Genomic DNA, 18056 nt, shown 5'->3' with positions numbered 1-18056 from the left:
GCCGGAACCGAACTGCCTGCCTGCACTATGTTTTTGTCATCTATCTTCATTGCATCCCAGGCTGGGCATTGTTGCTGGTGTTGAACTGGCACCAGCCACCATCTGTTGACACTCCCTAAGGTACTGACAGATAATCTCCAGTGACTGTACAACTCTTCCTCCTCCTCCTCCTCCACTGGGAACAGTATTGAGGGTACTGAGTCCCTGTACTGAGATCGTTACTAGCCTCCCTGACCAGCTCCAGCAAGAGCAAGACAGCAGCCGCCTCCTGAGAGGTTCCAGCTCTTACCTGTCCAGCTCCTGTTTGGGTTATGTCATGGCCCTTGGATTCTTATATATATTTGTTGTCTTGTAGAGTCTATACACTATTATAAGTGTTCTGAAATTATTTTTGGAATGAGAAGGTTTAAACAAAATAAAAATGTTCATTTCCCCTCCTGTTTCCTTAGAAGCATCCTTTATTCCTAGTTTTAAAAGAACACATGAACAATTTTTAAAAAGCAAAATATAAATACTGGCTGGTTCAATCTTCTTAAATAACTATGTATTTGTAAAATGTGTTCTAAGATCAGATTATAGCAGGTCACAGCAGAGTACAACATAGTATTTGAAAGGTGGTAGTAAATTACTGGCTACATTGCATTCTACGAGTCATATGTAAGTAAACTTGAATTTCCAGTCCCAAAGATATATGGGCATAAGTTAATTTTCATATGGAATATTGAAATAACATCAACTAGAACCACTAATTCACAGTAGCCCACAATGATAGAATAAGAAACTATTTTGTAAGAAATAGGAAAAATTCTGTAAAAACTCAATGATTTAGAAAGGAAACATGAAAAATGCAAAATTCGTGAAATGTGTGGTTAATAGGGTGCTGTCCTTGAGGTATGGCCCTAGTGCCCTTTAGTCCTAAGCTGGGCAGTGTATGCCCTGCTTTTACCAACACCTGTGTCTGAAGAAGAGGAAAACGCAGTGGAGTAGCTTCCTTAAAACAACAAACAGCAAACACAGCTGAGAACATGTATTAAGATTATAGAGGCTTAATGTTAAAACAGATTAGGGATTTAATATTTTTCTTTAACAAATATTTATTAAGCACTTACTACGTATCACCCATTGTTCTAGGCTTACTGAAGATACAGCAGCAAAGTGCACAAAGTCTCTGTCTTTTATGGAGCTTACATTTTAGGGGAAGAAATATTCAACAAAAACATGAGTAATGAGGTATTTAATAGGCTGTCAGGCTGTTATAAGTGCTCTCAACTAAATAAAACAAGTTAAAAGGCTAGGGTCAACAGGAGCTGCTATTTTCATGTATGGCAGTTAGCAGTGAGGCATCTGTGGAGGTTCCATTTTTTTACTGTTGATACGTTCTTTTATTTAATGTCTATGTAAACATTAAGTAAGTTACATTTTAAAACATTAAATCAAGATCATTTCAATGGGTTTACTTTAAAATTTCGAGTACTGGAAGTATCGGGACACTTAGCATATGATTGTCTAACCACTATGCCTGTGTATCTGAAACCAATACAAAAAAGTATTGAAAATCAACTATCATCGGGAAACAGAATTTTGAACTGAACAAGAATAGCAATATGTTGGAAATCTCCTCCTCTTCACACTTGTGTTTGGATGGATCTTTTTTCCCATCGTATCTTCTCTGGACTCTTCCAGCTGCCTGCTGAGTGCCCTCTGTTTCTTCTCTTCCTTGGGAGATTATACCTGAGCGGAGCCCCGATTGAAGGAAGAAAGGGATACCGGATGGGCCCCCAGCATGAGAGCAGGATCGTGACAGTTTGGCTGCCCAGACGGACACACATAGACCTCTGATTTTCTTAATTTCTTCAGCGAAGCTCAGAAGTTCTCAAAGTTTAGGGCACCTAAGAATTAGTTTGTGGGTAGTACACAATACAGGGGTGGGTGAAAGTAGGTTTATAGTTGTGAGTACATGAAACACAGAGTTTATTCTCATATTATTTAGTAATTATTGCATTTGCATTACAACTGTATACCTACTTTTGCCCACCACTGTATACCATTTGTTATGAGTAATAAACTACTTGTTATGACTAAGGAGTTTTCAAAAGGGATTTTTACTATATGCAATATTTGCTTTGCATGCTAAGTTTAGTAACTAAATGCCAAGTACACTCCTTTCTAGGCCTGAAAACATCATTACAGCATGAAGACATGAAACTACTAAGGTGAGGCGTGGGGATCTTGAGTATTTGATTTTGGAGGGTAGGAGAGTTAACAGGTACAGAGAAGAAAAAGGTAGAAACACAATCGGCATTTACTGCACCACCCCAGAGATGATTTATAAATAGGATGATAATGTACATATTCTACATCCTGCTTATTACTCTGTATTGAGTGACAAACCTTGTGCATCATCACAGGTTCCTTTGACTGTTTCCTTCTCTTTACCCATTTGGTTAGCATCTCACCTGCGCTAGTCACCCTTCCACACTGAGACTGAGAAGAACACCAGTGTGGAATATGGGACCTGGGATCTGGCTTCTTGGGTAACCGTCCAGGGACCATTTACTGTTACCGGGAACCTCAAAGGGGAGATGGGAGGGAGCTAGTCAGATACATTTTTTCCTCCTCTCCCAGATCTCATTGGAGTGCTTTCAAGTGCAAGTCCTCCTAGCGAAGCTTCTAGAGAAGTACTGTGTGCTGAGCGAGCACATGTGCTGAGTGAGAGGCCTGCTGTGTCTCTTCATGGCTCCTCTGAACAGTAATCATGCTAAGTAACGCATCAAATTGGGGGCTTTGTCTTTCCTGACCTTGTTTGTTCTTTTTTTTCCTTGCCCTCACCGCCCTAGGTTTGTGCCTCCCAAATAAAGTTTGACATCTCAGTCCTTGCCTCAGGTCTTGATTTCTACATGACCTAGGAAAAGGTGGAATAAGCCGAATGATATATTGTGTAGGTTTTCTTATGTTATTAAATGTTTGGCATCTTATAAATGATCTCTATTAAGTATTTAATAACAAAACTGTTTATGATTTATGATGACATCTACAGATCTTATGTTCAACAAGTAGGCAGTCAAGCGTATACACAAGTGTGACCAACATCTCAATCAAATACAGAATCTTTCTGTCACTCAAGAAAATTCCTTTTTGCCCTATCATTAAATATTATTCACTAATATCTTGGCTGTAATTGCTTCCTTGTTGAAAATTCAATGCTGGAACTGGGGTTTCAGAATTAGAGTAAAAAGAATAATGAATTATGAATAGTGAGGCGTTGGTTCAAGTCAAATGTCATAAAAAATTAGCTAGCGACCTTGGGAGAGTCATCAGAATGCTTTGAATCTGCTTTATTATTGTACATGTCATTAAAGGGTCAAATTAAATAACCCTTATTGCTCCTTTAATGTTAACATAGCAAGCCTCAGGTGTCCTTTGGGAAGCTCCTGTTCTTCTTTACCTCATGACTTTAGTAGCTGGGTGCTTCTTAAAGCAACTCCATTTGCTCCAGAGCTCACCATCAAGAGCCAGTTTGGTGACCTTACATAGAAACAGTGACGTTACGGTTTGTATTCCACCCGGACTTTAGGTGACTGTTGCTGTGGTCTCTGTCCAGATGTTTGGTGGATATCCTTCCCACATCACCTCTCTTGATATCTCAGTGAAATGTGAATAACATCTCGCATAATCATCGAAAGTGTTCTTTGGGCCACAACAATGTGATTTGCCACTTTGTCCCTTTGCAGGCTTCCCTTTAAGGTTGTAACCACTGAGGTGAGGGTTTGCTTGGGGATGAGGTAGGTATTGAATGATTGTGTTTCCTTTTGCCGATTTAATATAGAAGTTACCCAAGACTGTAAGAACAGATTTTTTGCAGGGCTTACTAGTCAATAGACGTGTGTGCCTGTGGATTGCACAAGCATGTTCAGAGTACAAGGAGGTACCATGTGGCTTAGAGGTGACTCTAGTGTGTTGCAACTCCATTTCCCAAGCACATTCATGGTTCTTGATGAGATTTTACACCCCCCCCTTCATTTTATTTATAGCTAAGCTGTAAAAACAACTGTCTCGTTTTCCACTCAGTTTTTTAAAAATAAAATAACTAGGATGGAACTATAGGAACTTGGCAGCAGTTTCATATTTGCTTGGACTATCTCATGTAAATTGATTGGAGGCTCGTTCATGTTCTCTCAAAGAATAAATTATTGGCCATTTTAGTGCATAGTTTAGAATTTAATATGGATAGGGCATTTCTACTATAATTTGGTTTGAAATGATTCATACTAGTGGAAAAATTTTAAATAATCTTCACTTATGAATACCTAATTTGTCACTTTTTTAAGAGAGTCACAGGCATTCATTAGATTTATCATTGGCTGCTGCTCTTCATGACTGGGATTCTGTACTATTAATATTTTTGAATTAAGAAATACAGGAAGGCATAATCTCTGATATTTTGATCTTGAGAAAGTGATGACAACATTCACTTATGTAAACTTCCACAGGAGAACAGGAAATGAGTGCTTTCAACATATACCACGAAATTAGTGCTATTTGCACTGGTTTATAAAAATTCATTGGTACCCTTAGGAGGAAGAACTGTGTTAACCCCTTTTGGGATAACTGTTTTTGAGTTTATGACATTTTCTTATTTCCAGGTACTTATTGTTTTTTTTTCTTATGTGTTCTCCAGGTAATTTTTTCAGAACATGGATTGGTTTGCCCTGTTTAGTTATAGTTACAAAGTCCTAGTTTATTTGCAGGATAATGGCCCAAATTAAGTGGAAAGTATTTGCTCACAGCCCAGAGGAAACTAACCAGGCCACAACTCATATAAGCCATGACCTTGACTTCTACCTAGGGAACAAGAAATATTTTCTTTTCCTTTGTCACACAAAAGGATTAGGAAGGGAGAGGAGAGGAGTGCATTGCTCTGATAGATTGTATCACTTTTCCAAATATTAACTCCTTTACTGATGAGAAATTTGCCCTTGCTTGTTGACATTTGACTTGTGCCTGCCACCTTGAAGACGGAGTTCACAATATCACATCATTGACTTTGGGCTTGGACATCTGATGTAGTTCAGCCATTGGAATGTGGGTGGACATGATGTATGCCACATATGAGCATCACAAACTTCCATCATCTTTCTTGTTTGTCTCTTCTGCCATTAAAATGAGTCTGTCCTAAATAGGGGTTGCTCCTTCAGTCTCGTCCCCAGAATGGAAGCACATATGGAATTGCAACAGCACACCTTGCAGGTGCAAACACAATACAAGCAAGAAATAAATGTTTTTTTGTGGTCTTTTAATTGCGAAATTATGTGTTCTTTTAAAAAATCAAGTTTATTTTGTTTGGGGGTGTGTGCAGAGAGTTCCTGATATGCTTGGTAAAAAAACCCCTGTAAAATTACATGTCCTGGCTGGTGTGGCTCAGTAGGTTGAGCATTGTCTCACAAAGCAAAACGTCGCCAGTTTTATTCCTGGTCAGGGCACATGCCTCGGTTGTAGGTTCAGTCCCAAGTCAGGGGCGTGTGTAGGAGGCAGCCGGTCTGTTTTTTTCTCAAACATCCATGTTTCACTCCCATTCTCCCTCCCTTCTTCTCTGTGTAAAATACATAAATATGTTTTTAAAAACCCTGCAAAATTACGGAGATTGGCAAGAACGAACCAAAGATGTAATCTCATAAAATGTTAATAAAATTATGACATGAAGGTACCCTGAACCTTTTGGTGTATGAGATAATGCTCCAAACAACTGAGCCACCTGCCAGGGCTTACTCTAGCTTTCTTTTGATTAAAATTTGCATGGTGTATTTTTCCTATACTTACGCTATCCTTAGTTTTTAGATATTGTCTTTTGATTAAAATGTAGTTTTCTGATTAAAATGTAGTTCCTTTGATTAAAATGTAGTTCTTTTATTAAGGTGTTTTTTCTAAGAATCTTTGTCTTTTAACTGGGGCATTGGATTAATTTATATTTAAAGGAATTAATAATAGGTTTTGGTCTTACTTAATCATCCTATTTTGTACTTTGTATTTCACACTTTTATTGCCTTATTCCAGATTGAGTACTTTTTAAATCATTCAAATTCTTTCTACTCATTTCAAAAGCTATGTACTTTTTTGTTTTAGTGGTATCCCAGTAATTACAATATGTTTAATTTATTTATTAAGTCTAAAATTAATAGGTACCTTGCTCTGGCTGGTGTGGTTCAGTGGATTGAGTGTTGGCCTGCGAACCAGCAGATCACTGGTTTGATTACCAGTTGGTGCACCTGCCTGGGTTGCAGGCCAGGGCCCCCAATGGGGCATGGGAGTGAGTATCTTTCTCACATCAGTGTTTCTCTCCCTCTCTTCTCCTGTCTCTAAAAATAAATAAATAAAATCTTTAAATTTAACAGGTTCCTTTATTTTTCTCCTGGACAGTATAAGAGTCTTGGAACACTTAATTTCATTATTTGTGTCCTCAGTTATAAATTATTCTTGTTTCATATCTTATTTAATCTCCAAGAACATTATTACTGTTTTTAAATAATATTTTTTGGATTTGCTTATATTTTTTCATTTTTGGCTCTAAATTCTTTGTTTCATCTTAATCCTTTCCTTCGGGAATATGTTTTTTTTCTGCTTGAGATACCTTCTTTAGAATTTTCTTCAGCGAGATTCTTTTGGAGGCAAATTCTCTCCAATTTTGTCTATCTTAAAATATCTGCAATTTACAATCAGCAGTTTACAGTAGATTGGTTGTTGTTCTCAGCAAACTGAAGATACCATTCTACCTCCCTCTGGTTTCTGTTGCTCTTGTTAAGAAGTCACTTTTCAGTCTATCACTCATTTGAACATAATCTGTTCTTCCCCCCCCCACCCCAGTAGTTGCTTCTGAGATCTTCATTTTGTCTTAGGTATTGTGCAGTTTTACTGTGATGTGTCTATAATCAAAGTGCTTTTGTATATCCTGCCTAGGCCTCACTGGGTTCTTGAGTCTTTGGATCTTTGTTTTTTATTCTCAGCTATTGACTGTTGAAATTCCCATTTTTTCTTTTCTCTACTGGAACTCTAATTAAAGAAATGTTAAACCTTTTCACCCTGTACTCCATATAGTGTCTCCTTAAATACTTTTGTTAATTTTATTTTAAAAAATTTCTTTGTTACATTCTGGATACTTTCTTCTGAACTGTATTTCAGTTTACCAAGTCTCTCGCTATGTGTAATCTGATGTTAAATTCATCCATTGAGTTTTAAATTTTGGATTGCAGTTGATATTTTTATAAATTCTTTGGCTACATTTTAAAATCTCCTTGTACATTTTTTATGGTTTCCAGTAAAGATATTTTCAAGTGTGTCTTTTATTTATTTAAGCATAGTAACAATAGATGTTTTAGGTATGTGTCTTATGATTCATTTCTATATTTGAATTCTTTGAAAGCCTGTTTATGTAGTCTATTATTTCTTCTTGTTCTTAATTATAATATCTTATTTTTGGGGGGCTTTGTTATTGTTTATGTATAATATGGCTGCCATACTCAGTAGTTAATATGATCTTTTCTGATTCCTGAACTTAATTGGATTGGGCCAATTCATGGCTCCTCATACCTCTTTATTCCTGTTCCCTCTTGGTTTCGTTGGCATATGGTAACTTTGTTCTAATGTCAAGAAAATTATGAAGATGAAGAATACAGGGTTTTAAGGGATTTTGAGAGAGTATTTAATTCATCTACATCTGACAATTATGAATCATATGCAGCTTTTACCTTATCCAGTTATTCATTCATTAATTATTTATACTAAGCAAATGGTAGCAGTGGTGAAAACTTAAAATGCATTTTGAATTTTCATGGTGTTGCCCATGACAGTGTTGGTTTCATTATGTAGTATTTCTTCTGGGAAGTTTTCATGCTGAGCCCTAAAAAATATCTGTAGGATCTGATGATTCAACGTATAATAAAAAAAATTAAATTGAAGGTGGGCCTTGCTGTCTCCCGTTGGAAGGGCCACTGACTGATGCTAATGTATTATGAAATAATAAATTGAAGGTGGTTTGCTTTTATCTGTCAGGGTCTTGGCATGTATTAGGATTAATCAACATATTACTCCTATGTAAACTTCATTTCTTTGATTACACATTACGCTTACCATCAGTAACAAATCATGATTTTATGTTAATTGGGAATGATATCATCTCGTTTTTTCCCTTTCAGCTATCATATGCCTCATTTCTGTGTTGGAAAATAATGCACTGTAGCATTTGTCAGTGTTTCTTCCAGTCTGACTTCTCCTAAGTCCATTATTCTTCTAGGTTCATAATTAGGAGATGTCTTCTACCCATTCTAGTTCACTATTTCTGGCATCATAAGAACCTAATCTCAGTCCTTCATAAGTGAAAAGAGGACAGATAACGCCTAAGCACCCACTGTGTGTTGGTACTGGATCCTATCCTGTCAACATTTCCCAAGATGTATGGGGCAGAATTAAGTATGCCCGTAGGTACTCTGAAAAACATGACACTGTGGTCAGATCAGTGCAGGGAAGGCTGGCTTAAATGAAGATGAACTGGTAAAGAAGCCTGTTTGGTAGAGCCCTTAATATCCAAATATACATTCAGAATTTCCCAAGACATATTTTATTTGATAATTTTAAGTGATTAATATTTTTCAGAAGTTTGAGAAGTACATATGAAGATATTAAGCCCTCATAATTGCCCTTTCAGATAAGTATTATATTAACCCTGTTTTTGCAGATAAGAAAATATAAAATTAAGCTGTTAATTCTGACAAGATCAAAGAGCTATGAAGTGGAATCTGGATGCAGACTCAGATCTGTCCTCTATGAAAGCCCCCACTCACTCTCCTCCCTTGCTCCCTGCTCCCTTTCTTCCCTTCTCTCTCCTGCCTTTTAAGACTACATTTATTTGTTTATCTGATTATGAAGTTAATATGCATATATTCACTGAAGTCTCTGGAAAACAAAAGCACGTTTTGAAGAAGGTAAAAATTACTCGTTCCCCCTTACCCGAAATAACATTAGAGTTTTAACATTTTAAATACTTTAAACAATTTTATATATATACACACACACATATACACATATATACACACACGTACCCATAGTGTGGTATTTTTGCAAAATCAGGATCACATCGTATATTTTAAAAACCTGTACTGTAGTTAATACGTAATGAAATAACCTAAACATGAATTTTAATGGCTGCAAATCATTCCATCACAGGGATATACCAAGTTTATTTAGTCAGTTCTCTGTTGTTGAACATGTAGGTTGCATCCAGTTTTCCACTATTACAGCTAGCACTAGGAGGAACAGCTTAGCATATTTCATTTTTGTGTACTTGCCCGATTATTTCTTTGGAAGAAACATACACTCTACTAGCAGTGTAGGAGAAGGCTTGTTTACTCATGCTTTGTTCAATAGAGAGTCTCATATACGTATTTTTATTTCTTGACAATTTTAGAAGCAAAATGTGCTTTTTATTCAGCTCACTATATTTCAGCGCTGTCCTTTCTGCTGTCATTAAGCTGCGCTCCCACTAATAGGACTTTGGCCCTACATGATTTTTCTGTAGGTGCAGATTATTTTGCATCCAGCTCTCTTACTGGTTTAGCCAAATCAATGACTGAGGCAAGGAATACAATCTGAGCGTGAAGACAATTAATCCACATGGATATCAAACCTATAGCCATGGTTTTCTTAACCTTCTGTTCTAATCTAGCAGTTTTCAAACCACAGTACACATAATAGATGACCTTTACATGTTGGACACATCCTATGGGCTTTACACAATTTGTGACATGTTATATATGATTGTACTCCTTTTTCCTGTTGTGTAAAACATTTGGGAATAAAACTCAGTGTGAGTAGTGTTATAATATAACAACTGCTCTCATTTGTACCAAAAATAAATGACTCATTATTATTCATCCTTAAAATAAATTATTTGCCATGTATTTGTAATAGTATAAAATCTCTGCTCTAACAGAGATGAAATTAATGCCTTAAACAGGATAGAAGTTCCTTTATTTCTCAAAGTAAAATCTCAGGAGTTATGGCAGTGCTCAACTGAAAAGCCATTAAGGGTTCAAGCACCCTCACCTTGTTGATCTGCCATTCTTAGAATATTGACCTCATCCACGTGGTTCAAGATGTCTCTCCTAACATCCAAATTCCATCCAGCAGGAAGGGTATAAAATGGTAGTGGCCACATCCTTGCCGTTGAGGACATGACCCAAAAGACGTAAATTTTACTTTTGCTTATCTTCAGTCAACTACAGCATAGACACACGGAACCACACTTAACTGCAGAGCAGCATGGAAATGTTTTCTATTTGGGGAGACGACAAGCCCAGCGTAAAATCAGGGGTTCTCCTGTGAGAGAAGGGAGACAACGGGAAATGCCTGTCTCATAACATTCCTGATGAGTGTATTGTTTCTGAGTACTTGATGACACTTCCTTAACAGGCTCAGCCCTCTGGGCCACTGACCACTGTAGTGTCCAGTCTTTTTCCCCGTCATCCCAAACTGGCGGATGTGCCTTCCCAGCGCTTCAGAGCAACATCCTGTCACTTGATCATGAACCACGTCAGTGGACTGAGCTGAAGATGGGAGACGCGGTTTGAGACTCACCTTGCTCAACCTTTAAACTGCTCTTCTGTTCTCATTTTGAATTGTAATAGAAATTTAACTTGCGCTGGGGTCCTGGCCTTAATGTGAATAAACCTAAATGGTCAATCTTACCGTTTTTCTACACTTACCGTTTACACAGGAGAAATAAGCTGAGCCAAATGGAAAGTATCATGCCTTATGACTATTTAGAGAATAAAGGGTATACGAATTAAGAAAATGTCAAGAGAGGAACTGGGGTCACGGAGGTGGTTTGGCATCAGAGCCAAGTGCCTGCACTGATTGCACCGGGGAGGAGCCCAAGCCCAAGTGGAGCCCGAGGCCTGTGAGCAACGAGATGCTGATGTTCATGGCCCGCTCCACCTTGACCGGCTGGCATGTAGGGCTGCCAGAGCTTTCCATCCAGAGCCATGTGGTCCGATGCTGTGTGGGCAACCAGGTGGTCATGAGGGACAAGTCCTTCCTGGCCACGGTGGTGGACATCGTGCATGAGCTGAAGCAGCAGAACTCCTGCGGGTGTACGTGTGTGACCTGTTGATGGGTGACAAATGGAAAGGAGAATGCCCTGTGCGTGTTCCCAGGGGATCTCCTGTTTACAAAGAAAAGGTTGCGCTGGTTGCCAGCATGACTCCCATACAGTTTGACAGTGCGTTTATTGAGTGGCAGAAGGATCCACTGCTGGGAAGAAGCCTTAGTGGTGATGGTCGTGCTGCACTTGATGGGCCCCAGCACTTTGGTCATCGCCAGCTCTGACCTGCCTTCCCTGCATCTGCGTCCACATGGACATTCGCAGGGTGGATGCTGTCTTCATGGGCACCGGGGACCTCTTTGCCACCATGTACCTGGTGTGGATACACAGGCACCCCAGCAATCTCAAGGTGTCCTGTGAGAAGACCATGTCGGCCATGCACCATGTTCTGAAGCAGACCATCAAGTGTGCGGAAGCCCAGGTTGGGGAAGGACAGGAGCCCTGCCTGGCTCACCTAGAGCTGAAGGAGATCCAGAGAAAAAGGGACATCGAGAACCCGGAGGTTATTGTCCCAGCCACAGTGCTGTGAGGGCCTCGCATGTCCGCCTCCTGACACACAGCATGTTGGTGCCTTTGTCTTCGTCCCCGTGAAAAATGTAATGTCTGCCTCAGAGCTGTGACTGAAACTTGGTTATTTTTTTCTTGCATGACTGTCCAGCACCAACTGGTCTCAATTGTGAAAATATGCCAGTTGTGTTTTTAAAAAATAACAAAAGTGATCACAGTAATTGTGATTTGCAAACCCAACTTCCCTTCCGCTCCCTCCCCTATGCCCGAGCCTCTGGAAGAACAGCTCTGTGGTCACCCTCAGAAGGGCGTCCTCCTCAGTGGGGTGTGCAGTGGCGTATGTGGTGGGAGGGGCCGCTGCCCTGGAGAGTCACAGTGGCTCCCCGTACTGAGAGGTCCCTATCCAGTGTGGGCTGGGGGCTTTGGTGTGGGGGCAGTATATGTGTGCCTGAGAATGAGTTTGAGTGTTAACCATTCTTAGCTGGGCGAATTACGCTGAATACTATTCTTCATTGTCATTCTGACCTTTCCCTCATCGCTCCTGCTTCAGGATTTTTGTTTGATTTTGATGCTCGGTAGGTCACTGGGCATTTCAGATATTCCGCTTCTGTTTCACCATACGGACAGGTAAATGCCAGCTGGCCCGGACACGCATGGGCCTGTGCAGTCACTTTGGTGGGGGCCTTTTCACGAAGGACCCCAAAAATTCAGGTCAGTCCACAGATCTCACGACTATCAATGGGTCAGCCCTGTAACCTATGAGTGTCTCTGGGGACCTGCTGAGTGAGGAGCAGGAATGCCGGCAAAGGGAAAGCTGGCGTGGGGCCAAGGGTGTCTGTGGGAAGGTACCACAGTGGGCTCAAGGCAAAAAGTCAAGTACAGGTTTATCTGGAGGTGAGGGAAACATTGGTAAGGGCCTGGGGAAGTGAGACAGGGAAAAGAAGGAAGCCCAAACTCTTCCCCTGAGTGGTGAGTGCTTCATCTCATGAGTGAACTTGAGGAAACAGCTGCTCTCCTTAGTGGGGAGGGAGCTAAGATGTTTATCCACCAACTCCCAACTCCCGTGTCGTTGGTTGGGGCTGTCTGGGAGTGAGGCTGCTGCTAAGCCTGGCCTGCTGTGTGAGCAGCAAGGTGGACTTCAGTGACTAGAGAAAGCCCTCAGGCGCATGCATGCAGGTTCTAGAAGTTGGAAAATGGATGGCGTGCAGTGAGTTGGTAAGCACTGAGGAACGAGGATGTGAGTTGGACTACGCAGATGTTAAGGGAAAGCTTTCTCCAAAGTAAACGAAAGTGCCCTTGCTATTTCAAAGATGGAACGGAAGCGTGGGGAAAGCACAGTGGAATAATTCTAAAACTTTGTTGGAAATGTAAGATACACCTGGCGCCATGGGTTACCATTAGCAGTAGAGTTTTCTCATATTGCGGGTAAACGCACACTTGATAGGAGATCGTACCTTCCTGTGGAAACACAAGATGGTGCTGTTCTCTTAAGTAGAAATCTACAACTGGAATTTTTGGGTTTTTTGATGCTGATCTATTGCAGTTTAGCACACAATTTTAAAACAGTTGGGCTTCAGTCAATCAAAAAATATTTACTGAACACCCATTAAGTGTCAGAGTTGGGCCTGAGATACAAAGAAGAATAGTATTAAGAAGAGAGAGCCGGCAAAGCACCAAACTGAAGCAGCAGTTTTCCAGTTGCAGCCAGCCTGGATTTTCCCTTTAGAGAACCTTCAGAGAATTTCTGTGATACAGGAATTTTTATTTTATCATGAAAGTACTCTCTATTACTGTAAAAATATTTACTATCAGTTTTTGACTTATTTCTTCAATGTGATATATTCTGTTACTGATCAACTTTATGATGAAATTAAAAACCATGTTTTCTGTAAAATACTATTTTAATATCTGTCAAATATACCCTCCCCATGAACCTTTCCCTATTAAATCCCACTAGCTTTAATTACTCCATACTTCTCTTATTACCCCAAGTAACTCCAGGGAGCCCTTAAGGCAGTGCTTCTTAAAGTTTCATGTGCAGAACAGGCGCCTGGGGATCTGGTTAGAAACTCCATTCTGAGTCACTGGCCTAAGAATTTGCATTTCTAATAATCTCCCAGATGCTGCTGCTGCTGTTCCACAGACTGCACTCTGGAGTAGATATTTTATTTGTAAATATGGTAGTTGAATGAGTTTTGCCGTGGTTGGAAACATGTTTTTATTTTAGTTTCCTGTAGGAAAACTTCTTTTGTGACTTCTTCTTTTACCTTCAACCTCCTCTACCTGTGTCCCCACCATGTGCTTCTAACTACCTGTACATTGCATACAGTAGTCACTCAACAGAGGCAGATGATGAGTGGGGAAAAAAGTATCTTTCTAAAACATGGAATGTTGGACAGTTCTCATTTGTCCCATTAGAGTCATTCTCCTTGTGTCTTTACTGTACATTTTGTCATGGGATGCTGGCCTATATGAAGCTAGCTATCATGGTGCTCCCTGGTCCTCCAGCTTCCAGGTAGATTCAGCCCATGGGGGCCCAGAAAGGGGGTCAGAGAGAGAGAGTGAGATTAAGAATTTATCTCCAGACTCTCTCCCTGCAAGTTCGCCTTGGGCTGGCTGAGACCGCATACTGAAGGTCAGCACCTGTTACATAAACCCCTCCTTCTGGGTTCTGGGTTCCCTTCACTCCTCCCTTTGGAACTAGTGGTTGTAACTGCCCCTGTAGCATTAGCCCTAGGCTACTTGTGGTTCCTCTGCATCTTGCCCACACCTTTAAGAATAAGAGTTCCTTTAAATATAAATCCTCCTCAAACTAACTTATTTTGAGTATGTCAACCCATTGGGACCCTGACTGAAACAGTTACCACTGATTTTGGAAATACAAATAGGTAAAATTTGATTGGGTCATAGGAAGACATAACATAACAGAGCTTGAAGCTAATAGAAAAGGATTGATTTTGACAAATAATTATGTATTGCTTTACAATTTTAGGGACATGTCAGGATTATATCACATTATCATTCTGTTGAGCAGTAACTGAAATCTGGCTTAGGTTTTCCATGATCTCTGTGGTATTTCAAATGTCCTCACAGATTCTTCTGTTTCTCTGGTCAGTATGGGGCAGCGTCTAAGTTGGATCTCCTGAGCAGAGTCTCCTGTCTTGTTAGAGATTGCCCAGACCTCTGGTCTCAGTTCTCATTGCAATCAATGATGACAGAAAAGAGAAGTAATAAATTAAACTTACTTTGAAGAACGACAGTGGTAATTGTCTCTCTTTGACTCACCCTTTTATTTGAATAGATTAGCTTTGTTCTTATCTCACTCCATTCAATATATGTGCATATGTATGTGGGTATAAAGTTACTCAATGCAAGTTTTTTTTTTTTTAAAGCTTTCTCTTGGTCTGATTGCAGGAGATCTCACTGTGTGAGAAATGTACCCATAATCACATTAATTTGCACCTATTAAAATGTCAAAGAATGATCCATCTTGAATTTGACTTGGAATATTCCAGGGTGATAAGGTTTTTATTTCTCTTAAGTGTGGCAGAGATTTTCTTCTTGGCTGTATTGATTCCTTCTCCATTACACTCTTAACACTTGAGGCTACAAATTCATTCTTTTTCTAAATAAACGGTCACGGTGTTTATGAGAATTTTATTACTATAGCAGAGACCTCATCATTGGGATTTTTTTAATGGGGAAATTTCATGGCCTGTTTTCAAGGTTATTACTCAGAACACCAGATATGTAACAAGGTTTTATTTTTCTTTTATAGTTATTGTCACAATAGATGCCAGCGTAGCAGTTTCAATTGCTCATATGATCATGGCTAGCAGGAACTTTTTCATTTGAGACAATTAGGAAATCTAGTTAGAATGTTCAGAAAAATAAACAACCATTGATGGCTAAGTAATTGATTTCTTCTCTACTTACTCATCCATTCCCCATCTGGTGATTGAGAACAAGTGCTAAGGTATATAGGCAGGAACAATAAATTATCTATTTCATCACAGGGCTCATCTTCTTTGTGAGTAGTACCTATACACAAATTAATTATAGTCTTTTTTAGCATTGATAAAGATATTAGGTTCATTACAGAGGAAGAAAGGCATAACTTGACTGTGGGGAGAGTGGTTGGTTCGGAGGGCTTCACAGAGGAGTTGATATCCGAGTGAGGTTTTGAAGGTGGAATAGGAGATAAAGAATGGCAAATAGGAGCCAATTTCTAAAAAGTCTTGTACCTCCTGCTAAGGAAGGTGGTTTTCATGCCAAAGACAAAAGTCTCTAGAGAATGAATTTTACGAAGGGAAGAGATATGATCCTGTTTGTATTTTAGAAAGACCAATTTTACAGGAATGTAAGGCATGCACTAGAAGAGAGGGGTGGAGTTGTGTGTGCATAAGGCAGGTGGTAGGAAAGTAACTAGTTGCTACAGAAAGAGCTCACACACCCTGACCAGTGTGGCCCAGTTGGTTGGAGGTTGTCCTGCAAAGCAAAAGGTTGTCCCTCAAAGCCAGTGTGGCTTGGTCAGTCATCCTGCAAAGTGAAAGGTGGTTTCGCAAAGCATTTTGACATATTTGGTTCATCTGTTTTGTGATGAGTAATTTTAAATTCTGATATCATGAAATTTATTTAAGTTGCATCTTAAGGATGTTTCCCTAACTAATCACATTATTATTATCATACCTAAATTTAATAATTATCGATTCCTGGTCAGAGCACATGCCTGGGTTGTGGGTTAGTCCCTGGCCGGGGCACATAGAAGAGGCAACTGATTGATGTTTCTCTCCTCTCTCTAAAAATAGATAAATAAAATCTTAAAAAAAATGAGTTCACACAAGAGCTAAACATAGCCACAACTAAGGCTGTAGTGGTGAGACTGAAGAGAAAGAGACAGATTCAAGAGATAAATAGGAGATAGAATTGGCAAAACTTAATGTCTGAGAAAGTATTGCTAAGATATGGAGTATGCAAAAGAGAATATGTTGGGAAAATGGACGGGGAGAAAGGATGAGTTTACTTTTGGATTCTTTGAGGTTGTGGCACCCCAAACAGACTGTTTGACTACTAGATAACCCTGGCACTCAGGAAGTAAGTTGGAGTAGAGACACATGTTTGGAAATCAGGGAGTAGCAAAAGCCAGAGGAGGAGATGGGATATTTGAGGGGTCGAGTGCAGAGCAGAGCTCTCCTGTTTTTGTCTCCATGTTTCTTATGTGCAGCATTGTGATCTGATGTTGCTAATTATAGGATGATTTCAGCCAGTAGAAGAAGTGGGAGGGACTTGCCCTAAGCTCAGTTAAGAATCATTTTGGTTAGAGTGTCGCCCTGATAATGCCAGGGTTGCAGGTTTGATCCCCAGTCAGGGCACAAGCAAGAAACAACCAATGAATCCATAAATAAGTGGAACAGCAAGTTAATGTCTGTCTGTCTGTCTGTCTGTCTCCTCCCTCCCCCCTCTGTCTCTCCCTTCCCTCTTCTTTAAAAATATGGTGTTTGCACATTGGTGGGGTTAACATGGATCCTAGAACTAGTCTTCAACTTGCAGGATCCTCAGTTTTTCAGTACACCCTGAACAAAGGGAGATAGCTATTTTACAGGGTCATCAAGCTAGGGTTCTCTGGAAAAGTGGCATTTGAGCAGATACTGAAGGAAGAGAGGGAACAAACGTGTGTATCTACAGGAAGAGCATTCAAAGAAGTGGGAACAGGGCACTTGGAAGTTAATTTTCCGTAACTGTATTAGTTGGGATATTCTTGACTATTAGTAATGCAATTCAAAATGACATAAATAATAAGAACAGTATATTATCTCACATTTTAAGAAGCCCAGTAGGTTCTCAGAGTTGGGTGGTTCTGTGGTTCAGCAATGTCATGAGGGACGCAGGGTGTCCTATCTCCCTGCTCTTCTGTCCTCTGCACGCCAGCTTTCCCCTTCAGGCCTGCTCTCCTGATTGTGTCAAGATGGCTGATGCAGTTTCTGGGATCATATGCAGGCATAGTAATGTCCAGTAGAAGAGAGACTCATCATCACTCTTGGATTGTTTAAAGTTCAATCGCTCATCAAAGTGGAGGAAAAAAATATAAAATTATCCGTATACATCACATAGAAGTAATCATTGTTAGCATTTTAACATATTTGGTTCATCTATTTACTGGTGAATAATTTTAAATCTTGACATCATGAAATTTCTTTAGAATGCATCTTAAAAATAAGGATAATTCCCTAATGAATCACATTATCATACCTAAAATTAATAATTATTCCTTAATAGCATCTAATATTCCAGTTCATATTCCGATTTCACAATTTTCTCCAAAATATCTCTTATGGATGGTTTGTTCAAACCAAAATCCTATCAAGGATCATTCATTACATGTTCTGATATCTCCTAAATC

At 39.6% G+C, this 18056-nt stretch overlaps 1 protein-coding gene and 1 pseudogene across 2 annotated transcripts in view; both read left to right on the top strand.

Annotated features, from left to right (window-relative positions):
• Nucleotides 1–18056, top strand: part of APOO (apolipoprotein O) — a 275320-nt gene that overhangs the window by 200607 nt on the left and 56657 nt on the right. The window lies entirely within an intron of this gene.
• On the top strand, nt 10958–11678 carry LOC129076862 (pyridoxal kinase-like; annotated as a pseudogene).

This window comes from Pteronotus mesoamericanus, unplaced genomic scaffold (assembly GCF_021234165.1).
Source record: "Pteronotus mesoamericanus isolate MK-2021 breed Mesoamerican mustached bat unplaced genomic scaffold, CSHL_Meso_final contig_65, whole genome shotgun sequence".
NCBI lineage: Eukaryota > Metazoa > Chordata > Mammalia > Chiroptera > Mormoopidae > Pteronotus > Pteronotus mesoamericanus.
The sequence above is the reverse complement of the archived record's forward strand: the minus strand, read 5'-3'. Positions and strand labels throughout refer to the sequence as shown.